At 39.3% G+C, this 12,919-nt stretch overlaps 1 protein-coding gene across 2 annotated transcripts in view; it reads right to left on the bottom strand.

Moving 5' to 3' along the window:
- The window catches only part of ALG14 (ALG14 UDP-N-acetylglucosaminyltransferase subunit), a 925,968-nt gene that overhangs the window by 745,015 nt on the left and 168,034 nt on the right, over positions 1-12,919 (bottom strand). Inside the window, exon 6 of one of the 2 annotated variants that reach the window (XR_007516700.1) lies at positions 5,005-5,156. The exons of the other annotated variant lie outside the window; for it this stretch is intronic. The gene's annotated coding sequence lies outside the window, so the exon portion shown is untranslated. The remainder of the gene's footprint in view (positions 1-5,004; positions 5,157-12,919) is intronic. 2 annotated transcript variants of the gene reach the window in all.

The following is a 12,919-nucleotide window of genomic DNA, read 5'->3' as shown; positions in this document are numbered from 1 at the left end:
CTTTAAATCAAAAAAGAAGGGAATAAGTGGTGTAGTTATAGAACTTCCATATGGAGTGGAAGTCAAGGTGATATCAAGAAATAAGACTGCTTTAAACTTAGAAAACAAAGGTGACTCTTAGGGTAACTACAAAGAAATTTGACAAACCAACCACTAAAATAAAAAAACCAAAAAGATTGAGTAAACACAAAATCAACTACAATGAAGGAAATAAAAAGTCCACAAACAAAAAGAACTCAGCACAAAAATTAAGCAAAAGAAACCATCAACACCACATGCACAAAATGCATAATAGAATGGCAGCAGTGAACTCATTCCTACAGATAGTCACACTGAATGTGAAAGGATTAAATGCACCAGTAAAGAGACAGAGAAGGGCGCAATGGATTAAAAGACACGACTCATCAATATGCTGTCTAGAACAGACATACCTTAGACACAAAGATATAAATAAACTAAAACACAAAGAATGGAAAAAAAAAATATTGAGCAAACAACAACCAAAAATGATCAGGAGTGATAATATTAATTTCTGGCAAAGTAGAATTTAAGGCAAAATCCACCACAAAAGACAAGGAAAGACATAATAAAATGATTAAAGGGTCAATCCACCAAGAAGATATAACCGTAATGAATGTATATGCACCCAATGACAAAGCTCCAACATACATAAAAACAAACTCTAACAGCACTAAAAAGAGAAACAGACAATTCCATAATAATCCCCAAACCTAACAGTAGGGACTTTAACACACCACTTTCAATTAGAAAGAAACTCAACAAAGATACAGAAGATCTAAATACCACAATCAACCAATTCAACCTCACAGACATATACAGAACACTCCACCCAACAGGAGCACAGTACACATTCTTTTCCAGTGCGTGTGGGACATTCTCCAGGATAGAGCAAATTTTAGGCCACAAAGCAAGCCTCAATATATTTAAAAACATCAAAATAATAACAAAGCATTTTCTCAGACCACAACACTATAGAAGTCAATAGCAGGGAAAAGTATCAAATACATGAAAACTGAATAATACTTTGCTTATAAATAGCTTGGTAATTGAAGAAATTAAAAAAATTCCTACAATCCAAAGAGAATGAAAACACAACACACCGAAAGCTTTGAGGCACAGCAAAAGCAGTACTTAGAGGACAACTTATGGCTATAAACACATACACTTCAAAAGAGAAGAAAAGGCAAGAATCAAGGCATTAACCCTACAACTTGAACAAATAGAAAGAGAGCGGCAAAAGAAGCCCACGGTAACCAGAAGAAAGTAAATAATAAAGATTCGAGCAGAGATGAATGAAACAGAGAACAGAAGGAATCAACCAGAGTAGAGGCTTGTTCTTTCAAAGATCAAGAAAATTGACACTGGCCAAATTGACAATAGAAAAACAGTTGAAGATGCAAATAACTCAAATAAGAAATGAGATGGATGGCATTACAACAGGACCAACTGAAATAAAAAGGATCATAACAGAATACTATGAAAAACTATACTCCACCAAATTTGAAAACTTAAGAGAAAATAGACAAATTTCTAGAAACATACTACCTACCTAAACGAACGCTAACTGAAGTAGAAAGTCTGAACAGACCCACAACAATAGAAGAAATACGTAAGGTTAAAAAAAAAAATCCCAAATAAAAAAAGGCCTGGCCCGGACAGATTCAACGGAGAATTCTACCAAACATTCAGACAAGAGCTTACACCAATACTACTGAAATTATTTCAGAGCATAGAAAAGGAAGGAATTATCCCTAATTCATTCTATGAAACCAGCTTAATCCTGATACGAAAGCTAGGAAAAGATACCACCAAAAAAGGAAATTACAGACCAATATCCCTCATGTATGAGTCGGAATAGACTCGACAGCAGTGGGTTTATCCCTCATGAATATAGGTGCAAAAACTTTCAACAAAATTCTAGGCAATAGATATTAACAATATAATACATTATGACCAACTGGGATTCATACCAGGTGTACAAGCATGGTTCAAAGTTAGAAAATCAATCAACGTAATCCACCACATAAATAAAAGAACCACATGATCATCTCAATCAAAGCAAAAAAGGCATTTGATGAAGTCCAACACCCAGTCCTGATAAAAATTCTCAGCAAAATAGGAATAGAAGTGAAATTCCTCAATATAATAAAGGGCATTTACATAAAACTATCAGACAACATCACCCTCAATGGAGAGACTGAAAACACTTCCCTTGATAATAGGAACTAGGCAAGGGTGCCCTTTATTGCCACTCCTATTCAACACTGTATGGAAGTCCTAGGTAGAACAATTAGGCAAGAAAAGAAAATTAAAGGGCATTCAAATTGGAAAGGAAGAAGTAAAACTATCCCTATTGACAGATGATATGATCCTATACAGATAAAATCCGAAAGAATCCACAGAAGCTACTGGAACTAATAGAAGGATTCAGCAAAGTAACAGGATACAAGATCAACATACAAAAATTGGTTAGGTTACACTAAACCAACAAAGAGAACTTCAAAAAGGAAATCAGGAAAACAATACCACTTACAATAAAAAAAAAAAAAAATTAGCCCCCTCAAAATAAAATTCTTAGGAATAAATCTAACCAGGGTTCATGAATAGGATGACTTAATATGGTGAAAATGTCAAAATTACCAAAAGCAATCTATAGATGTAACGCAATCCCGATCTAAATTCCAGTGTCATTCTTTAATGAGATACAAAAACTAATCACAAACTTTATATGGAAAGGAAAGAGGCCATGGATAAGTAAAGAATTATTGAAGAAGAACAAAGTAAGAGGCCTCACACTTCCTAATCTCAGAAACTACTACACAGCCATGGTAGTCAAAACAACCTGGTACTGGTACAATGACAGGCATAATGGGCAATGGAACAGAATTGAGAACCCAGAAGCAAATCCATCCACCTATGGTCAGCTATCTTTGACAAAGGGCCAAAGACAATTAGAGAACAGTCTCTTCAACAAATGGTGCTGGCAAAACTGGATGTCCATCTGTAAGAAAATGAAACAGGACCCATACCTCACACCATACACAAAAACAAACTAAAAATAGATCCAAGATCTAAATATAAAACCTACAACTATAAAGATCAAGGATAAAAATAGGAGCAATCCTATGGGCCCTAATACATGGCATAAATAATATACCTACATATACCGACTGTAATTAAAAATGCACAAACAGCAGAAGATAAAATAGATGAATGGAACCCACTAAGAATTAAACACTTATGCTCATTAGAAGACTTCTCCAAAGAGTAAAAAGAGAACCTAGATACTAGGACTGGGAAAAAATTTTTTGGCTACAACATATCCAACAAGGGGTTAATCTCTAAAACTTACAAAAAACACCTCAATACCAAAAAGACAAATCAACTGAGAAATGGGGAGAGAAATAAACGGATGCTTCTCCAAAGAAGACATTCAGGTGGCTAACAAACACATGAAGAAATGCTCATGATCATTAGCCATTCCCCCAATCCCCAGTGCTGATCAAAAAAAAAAAAATTTTTTTTTTTTTTTTTTTAGAGGGAGGCAAATCAAAACTACAAAAAGATCACCCCAACATCGATGGCAATGTCTTAGGCTAGATTCTCTAGAGAAGAAAAACCAGTAAAGCGTATAAATATATACAGAGAGAAAAAAGAGAGAGAGATTTATATTGAGGAAATGGCTCAATTGGTTGCAGAGGCTGTACCATCCCAAGTCTGTGGATCAGGTAGGAGGCTTCTCCTGCTTCACGTAGCCACAGGGGCTGGTGAACCCAAGATCAGCAGGCCAGAGAGCAGGGCTGTTGTTAAAAGGCTGTGAAGATCGATGAATTCCCAGACAGGCAGGCAAAAGCACAGGCAAGCTGCTAACACAAGTCCCAATAACTGGAAGTCAGACCAACAGGTGCCAGCTGCAGGGTCAAGAATGAACGAAAGCCCCCGCACCTCCCCCGCCCCAGCCCCGAGCCCTGCCTGAATGTCCACCCATACTGGATGCAGGCCACACACCCAAGGAAATTCCCCTTCAACCCATTTGCTACTCATAGCAGATCCCATCATGGGGGTAATAACATATCAGATTTCAACAGGGAAGTGATCACAACATTATACAACTGCCAAAACACTGAGAATCATGACCCAGCCAAGCTGACACACAATCTTAACCATCAATAATTAAAAAAAAACAGAAAACAACAAACGCTGGTGAGGTTGTGGAGAGACTGGAACTCTCATACACTGCTGGTGAGAATGTAAAATGGTGCAGCCACTATGGAAAACAATACGGCACTTCCTGAAAATGCTAGAAAATATAGGTACCATATGATCCATCAATCACACTCCTATATGCCCTAAAGAAATAAGAGCCATAACAGGAATAGACATATGCACACCATGTTCATTGCAGCATTATTCACAATAGCAAAAAGTTGGAAACAACCTAAAAGCCTATCGACAGATGAATGGATAATCAAACTGTGGTATATACAACAGAACACTATGCAATAATTAAAAAATAATGATAAATTTGGGAAACATCTCACAACATGGATGAATTTGGAGGACATCATGCAGAGTGAAATAAGCCAATCATAAAAGGACAAATATTGTATGAGACCACTATTATAAAAAAAAAAAGGTTTACACACAGAAAAAAAATCAGTCATAGATAAATTATCAATAAATGTAATACACTGACAAAGAACTTTACACTGACAGATAAGTTACCAATGAATGCAATACTTTGACAAAGAGGAAACATTCAAACGGGACACTTTATGCATGTAACCGTAAATAACTTTCATAATTGGAATTAATTAAAAAACTGTTTCCTCTATTTAAAAGAATTAAAGAAAACATAATATATTTCATCAGCAATAAACATTTGAATGCCTTGTGTGGGCAGGGCACTTAAGTATCATATTATTTTCAGAGAAAATTAAACACAATGCACAAATCGTAGCTTTCTTAGAAATGATCACTTACCATGGTACTGGAGTATCTTTCAGCTCGATCTACTTCAAAAGCTCTTATTTTATGGGCACTCATTTCATCCATGTCAGCAAAGATATAATTCCTTGCACGGTAAGCATTAGACAGTTTCCCAAGCAGTCTCAGGATTCCAGCGGTATGCCTACCTGAAAAAATATTGAAAGGCCCGAGATTAAGAAACCTACAGTGGACATATATTTCTATTTGACCATATCATACCAATTTTGTGTTTTCTAGGAAAACACACCCACACATATCCACTGAAATTGTGTATTCCTCAAAAGACAGAAGGAACATTTTGAAACATTATTCTCTGCCCTTGAATAAATGGCACTTTGATGTGGTGGGTGAAGAAGATAATAAATGGTATAAAAATAAAATCAGCACTACCATTAGGTGCTGAGGAAGGTACCAAGAAGTACCTATCTTAGCTCCTGTTATCAAGCCTGGTGGAGGATGGGACGCACACATGCACATATGTGCATGTGTGTTGCCCACACACAAAGATAAACTGGGATACAAGATAGCAAGAAAAAGTAAAATGTGGGGGTCAAGCAAATGGTTATGAAAAACCAATGCCAGAAGAGTGAAGGAGAGCCCTAGTAAAGGCTGAGGGAGGACTTGAGACATGAAGGTAATGGACAGTGTCATGGATCAAACTGTGTCCCCGAAAAATGTGTGTCAACTTGGCTAGGCCATGATTCTCAGTATTGTGTGGTTGTCCACCATTTTAAGATCTGATGTGACTACCCTATTGCTGTAAATCCTAACCTCTATAATGTTAATGAGGCAGGGTTAGAGGCAGTTATGTTAATGAGGCAGGACTGATTCTATAGGATTACGTTGTATTTTGAGTCAATCTCTTTTGAAAAGTGAAACAGAGAAGCCAGCAGAGAGTCGGGGGGGGCCTCATAACCACCAAGCAAGAAGAGCCAGGAGCATGCACGTCCTTTGGACCTAAGGCCCCTGTGCTGAGAAGCTCCTAGACCAGGGGGAAGATTGGGGACAAGGACCTTCTCCAAGAGCCTACAGAGCGAGAAAGCCCTCCCCTGAAGCTAGCACCCTGAATTTGGACTTCTAGCCTCCCAAACTATGAGAGAATAAATTTCTGTTTGTTAAAGCCATCCACTTGTGGTATTTCTGTTATAACAGCACTAGATAACTAAGACATACAGGCAAGGGTAGGGAGACCATTGGGCAGGGGCAGGGAAATTTAGGGATGAGATGGCAAGATCTAAAACATGGTGGGAATACTGGGGAGAAGAATAAAGGTGAGGAAATGTCAGGAAAGTAGGAAAGTCAAAACGGGAAGCTAGTTACTGAAGGTTTCTGTGAGAAGTAAGGTAAGTGAGAAATGAGCACTGAGCAGCGGGGCTGTGTCTTCCTAAGGAACAATTTTGTTCACCACTTTATCCCCAGGTCCTAGCAGAGCTTCTGACACTATGTAGGTCCATGATAAAATTTACTAGCTTTGCCAAACAACTCTAGATTTTAGAAACCATACAATCTCCAAAACTGTACATTTGAAAAATGTTGAAATGGCAAATGTTATGTTACATATACATGTACCACAATAAAAAAAAAAAAAAAGCATAAATTAAAAAATCACCTGTATTTATGGAGGTTTCCTTCCTGGAAAAAAGTCAAAGAAAATCTGCCTATCAGATTGTCATGGATTCAATTCTGTCCCCCCAAAGTATCTGTCACTTATATTGATGAGATCTACAAGATTAGACAGTGTCTTAAGCGAATCTCTTTCAAGACATAAAAGACAGAAGTGAGCAGAGAGCCATGGGGGACCTCATAACACCAAGAAAACAGTGCTATGAGAAGAGCACATCCTTTGGACCTGAGGTTCCTGAGCTGAGATCCTCCCAGACCCAGGGAAGGCTGATGACAAAGACTTTCCTCCAGAGCTGACAGAGACAGAAAGCCTTCCCTTGGAACCAGCACCCTAAATTTGGACTTCTAGCCTACTGGACCCCGAGAGAATAAACTTCTCTTTCTTAAAGCCATCCACTTGTAGTGTTTCTGTTAGAGCAGCACTACGTGACCAAGACACAGATTAACTGTAAAAGTAAAAAAAAAAAGTAAGAGGAACTTAAATTCACTTAAATGTAAGCAAAGCATTCCAAATTCTTATCCACAAGCCCTATCATACCACACCATATTCAATTACATTTCAAAGTCTCTGCGCCTTGGCCAGGTTAATCTCCTTACCATCCTATGCATTCACTGTACTTGTTACCTCCTCAGTGCTTTGTTCATGTTGTTCCCCCTACCTATAAAGCATGCCCACATCTCCCTCATTGTTGTAAGCAAAAGCTTTCAACAGTGAAACAGTGAATATGCAGAAGGATAATCAAACAAATTAAACTGTACTGAAATTAACACAAATTTTTCTTTTATATAGAAAGGGAAGGGTTCTCTCTAGATCCTAGGAGGAATTAGACATAGAAATTAAAGTGGGATGCATTTAGTATAAATTTCAAGAATTAGAACCATACTTTAACTTGATAAATTGTTACCCATCTTCTTGCCTAGGGCAAGTAATTTACACATCTGATTTATTCTCATTTTAGTATCTTTATTTATAGCCTTGAAAAAGTAGGGTAGTTTGCAAAGTAGGTATCTGTTTTCACAGCTGGAACAAATAAGAATAAAACCTAATAGGCACGACTTCTTCCACTGCAGTTAAAACTGAACTGTAACACTGAGAGAAACGCAGGAATAAAGGACAACTATTTTTTTATGGTAGCTACTGGAAACCCTGGTGGTGCAATGGTTAAGGGCTATGGCTGCTGTATTAGTCACCTAACCCAAAAACCCATTGTCGCTGAGTCAATTCCGACTCATAGCGACCCTACAGGGCAGAGCAGAACTGCTGCATAGAGTTTCCAAGGAGCACCTGGTGGATTTGAACTGCTGACCTCTTGGTTAGCAGCCGTAGTACTTAACCACTGGACCACCAGGGTTTCCCTTAGTCATCTAGTGCTACCATAACAGAAATACCACAAGTGAATGTCTTTAACAAAGAGAAATTTATTCTCTCACAGTCTAGTAGGCTACAAGTCCAAACTCATGGCATCAGCTCCAGGCAAAGGGTTTCTCTGTTGGCTCTGGAGGAAGGTCTGTGTCATCAATCTTCCCTTTCTCTGGGAGCTTCTCCACAGGTCCAAAGGACACGCTCTGCTCCTGGCACTGCTTTCCTGGAGGTATGAGGTTCCCATGTCTTTCCGCTGGCTTCTCTCTTTTATATCTCAAAAGACATTAGCTTAAGACACTACTTAATCTTGTAGCTCTCATCGATATAACTGCCACCAATCCATCTTGTTATATTACATCATAGTGATAGAATTTACAACACATAGGGAAATCACATCAGATGATAAAGTGGTAGACAATCACAGAATACCAGGAACCATGACCTAGCCAAGTTGACAGATATTTTGGGGGAGTACAATTCAATCCATAAAAGCTGCTAACGAAAAGGCTGTCAGTTCAAATTTACCAGGTACTCCTTGGAAACCCTATGGGGCAGTTCTACTCCATCCTAAAGGGTTGCTATGAGTCTGAATCAACTTGACAGCAATGGGTTTTGATTTATGGTAACTCCTGGAGCCCTAGTGGTACAGTGGTTAAGAGCTCAGCTGCTAACCAAAGGGTCAGCAGTTCAAATTCACCAGCTGCTCCTTAGAAACCCTGTGGAGGAGTTCTACTCTGTCTTATAGGATTGCTATGAGTTGGAATCGACTTGATGGCAACAGTTTTCATTTTGTCTTTTCTTCTGGTAACTACTATAGTGTAGACAATCCTGCAACAATAGTATTAATAAACAATCATCTACAAATGGATAGATACATAGGTAGACAGATAGGTAGTTAGATAAGCCAAAAGGCAGGGGAAGGGGTAAGGCAGCACGCCCACCAGCACAGAGAGGATTCGTGGTGGATATTTCTAAATACTTGACTGTAGGCACACCTTATATATTAATTTAGACAACAGAGCACACAAGCAGCACAGCCAGAGAAACCTCTAAAATACAACTGAACACCTCACAGGATGAAGTTACCAGACACAAAGGCAAAGGACCACAGACTCGTGTGACATGTATCTCAATTGGGACAACATAATTGTTGAAGACAATGTTCTACATCCTGCTTTGGTGAGTAGTGTCTGGGGTCTTAAAAGCTCACGAGCAGTCATCTTAGATACAACTATCAGTCTCTTCTAGTTGGGAGCAAAGGAGAGGGAATAAAACTAAAGACTCAAGGGAGCAATTAGTCCAAAGCACTAAGGGACCACATGAACCACAGCCTACATGACCCCAAGACCAGAAGAAGTAGATGGTGCTCAGCTGCCACTACCAACTGCTCTGACTGGGATTACAACAAAGGGTCCCAGACAGAGCAGGAGAAAAATGTAAAACAAAAGATCAAATTCACAAAAAAGACCAGACTTACTAGTTTGAAATAGACTGGAGATACCCCCAAGACTATGGCCCCTGGACTCCCTTCTAACTCAGAACTGAAGCCACTCCCGAAGTTCACTTTTTAGCCAAAAAATAGGCAGATCTATAAAATAAACAATAACACATGTGAGGAATGTGCTTCTTAGATCAATCAAGTATATGAGACCAAAGGGCAAAACAAAGAACAGAAGGCAAGAAGGAATAGGAAAACTAGAAGAATGAAACCAGGGAACCCGAAGCGGAAAGGGAAAGGGGGAGAGTGCTGACACAATGTGGGGATTGCAACCAATGTGACAAAACAATTTCTGTATAAATTTTTGAATGAGAAACTAATTTGCTCTATATACTTTCACCTAAAGCACAATAATAATAATAAAAAAAAACTGCATTGTACCTGCAATTGATCTCTATTCACCTGGAGCAACGGGGGAAGAAAGAGTTGGCAAGAGGAAGAGGAAACAGATGGTGTGGCTAATTGCCTCCATGAACAACCACCCCTTCTGCAGTGACACCAAGACTGGATGGTGCCTGGCTACCATTACTGAACAGATTGATCAAAGAATCTATAGAAGAATCCTGATCAAAAGGGGGAAAATGTAGACAGAATTTCAAATTCTCAAAGAATTCAGACTTGCTGGAGCCATTGAGGCTAGATGAACTCCTGCAACTGCTGCTCTGAGATCATCTTTAAACATTGAAACAAAAAGATCCCTTGAAGTCTTCTTAAAACCAAACAGTTTATCTTAACTAGTAAAGAATGTCTGTGCTGAGCATCGTGCTCTTTTAAGATCTATCTATATGGGCTCAATCTGACAACAGCAACTCAAAGGGTCAGAGAGCAAATATAGGAGACAGTGAGTTTATGTTAATGGGGGAGGCACAACTCAAAAAAGGAGGGTGAGAATGGCTGTATACTTGAAAAACGTAATCAATGTCTCTGAACTGTACATGTACAACCTGTTGAATTGGTGTATGTTTTCCTGTGTATATTCTCAAAAACAAAAATAAAATACATTAAAAAAAATTTTATCATACCTGTTTTAACAGTCTTTATTTTTAATGAAACCCTCATTGAATACACTCATGGGAAATTTAAACTTGTAACTGAATAAAGTCAGTAAAATGAAGGACTTTGTCTCCCACTTTACACTTTCAGTAAGACCTTCTTTGGGAATGAAATCTTTAAACTCTACCTAAAAACATACCTAGACTCTAACTGCTTCTCACCATCACCTTTGCTACCACTCTGCTGCAAGCCACCATCATGTCTCACATGGATCATGATTGTCTCCAAGTCTGTTTCAGCCTTCATCCCCTTCAGTCTATTCTCAACATGGCGTCGAGTCTGATCCTATTACAAAGAATGACCAAGTTATTTACCTCTGCTCAAAACCCTCTAGTGGCTTGCCATCTCTCTTGGAATAAAAGGCTCCTCTTAATCTGCCCCTCCACTGTTACCTCTCTGACCTCATCTCCTTCTTCTTCACTCCCCACTTGCTCAGGCCGCTTTGGCCTCCTTGCTGTTCCTGTGACAAAGCAGGCACATTCCTTTTGTACCAGCTCTGTGCTCTTGCCTTGGACATCTGTCACCTGCCCAGGGAGGCTTTCCCTAACAACTCTGGTAAAACTACAATACCCCCGCCCTACTTTATTTTTTCATTTTATTTACCACCATACAACTTATTAGGTGCCTATTTGTTGCTAGTCTATTTTTTGTCTCCCCTCCAGTCCCTGCCACACTAGAAGGTAAGCACCATGAGGGTGGGAATTTTTGTTCACTGTGTTACTCCAGTGCCTAGAAAAAAGCAGGCACTCCAATTGTTGAATGAATGAATGACAGTTCAATATTAAATATAAAATTTGCCTAAGGAGATCATACGGTGTTTCACAGAAAAGTAGTATTTTTGACAGTTTTTCTCTGAATATAAGTGGTCTCTTAACACTTCATGGTATCTAAACATTAAACAATACTTGGTCTTCAAGGTAAACACTGAAAAGGTCTTCTTCCTCCAAAATTCTGAGAATGAACTATTAAACTGTATATCTGACTACAAATCTTTCTTTGACTTGCATGACTGAGACCCATGACGTGCTACCCAGAATGCTTTGAATGACTGAGGCTCTACTTGCCAGATGATTTCTCAATATTAATTTCGGTTCCTCAAAAAAAAAAAAAAAAACATGCCATGGAATAGATTCCTACTAATAGCGACCCTCCAGGACAGAACAGAACTGTCCCATAGGGTTTTCCAAGGCTATAATCTTTAAAGAAGCCGAATGCCACATCTTTTTCCCATGGAGCAGTTGGTGGGCTTAAACCACCAACTTTTCAGTTAGCCACTGAGTGCTTAGCCACTGCACAATCAGGGCTCCTTAATTTTGTTTCTTAGCCCACTAGATTTAATACTGTCAAATGAATGGCTCTGACATCCACCCATCTGCTCAAACCAGAAACCTGGACATCATCCTTAAGCCTTTCCCTTCCTCACTCTCTACTCTCACTCCACTAGCCCTATGGATTTTATGTCCTAAATCACTCCATCATCCTAGTAAAGCCAACCTCATCTGTTACCTGAATTATTCAAAAAGCTCCTGACCTCAGCCTTGTCCCCATCAGAACATTCTCCCGAGAATGCAAGCTAAATAATCTTTGTAAAACCTCAGATTCATTTGATCAATCCCCATTTTAAAATACCTTAAAAGATCCCTTTGCTACTGGGACTACCAAGAGTTCAGACCAAACCCATGGCTGTCAAGTCAAATTTAGACTCATGGAGACCCTGCAGGACAGAGCAGAACTGCCCTATAGGGCTTCCCAAGGCTATAAATCTTTATGGAAGCAGACTGCCACAACTTGCTCCTGTACCAAGAGTCAACACTTAACTAAATTCTTACTCTGTGCCAAGCATTTTGCTAAGCACTTTAAATACTACCACGCCTCTCCCAACCCACATTTTTCAAGGTAGAAACAGAAGGTTCGATGAGGTTAACTAATTGCCCAAATCAGTGGCAGAGATGTGATTTGACTCCAGGGGCATGGCAACCCAGAGGCCTGTGGTCCTAACCCCTACATGGCATGGAGCAGTAGAGCAGCAGCACTAGCTCTGGAAAGCAAGGTTTAAAAGGCTCTTCGGGACCTGAGCTTGAATTATCACCCTACTGCACTCTCCCCATAGTGCTCTCTCACCTCTAACCATTCCAAGTGCTGTTCTCTTCTTTTCACACTCTCCCAGCCCTGAAAGCCTGGCTCCCCCTTGCCTAGCTCATTCTTGGTCATTTTTCCAGTCTCAGCTACCAATATTTCTTCCTGGAAGCTGTCTCAAGTTCAAATAAAGTGGTGCCCTTCCCAAAGACTTCCATAGCAGTCTGTACTTGTCAGATTATCTCAATGTAGCAAGTACGTATTGTAAGGAGCCCTGGTTAAGCACTCAGCTGCAA

This window comes from Elephas maximus, chromosome 3 (genome assembly GCF_024166365.1).
Source record: "Elephas maximus indicus isolate mEleMax1 chromosome 3, mEleMax1 primary haplotype, whole genome shotgun sequence".
In the NCBI taxonomy this organism is placed as follows: Eukaryota; Metazoa; Chordata; class Mammalia; order Proboscidea; family Elephantidae; genus Elephas; species Elephas maximus.
The sequence above is the reverse complement of the archived record's forward strand: the minus strand, read 5'-3'. Positions and strand labels throughout refer to the sequence as shown.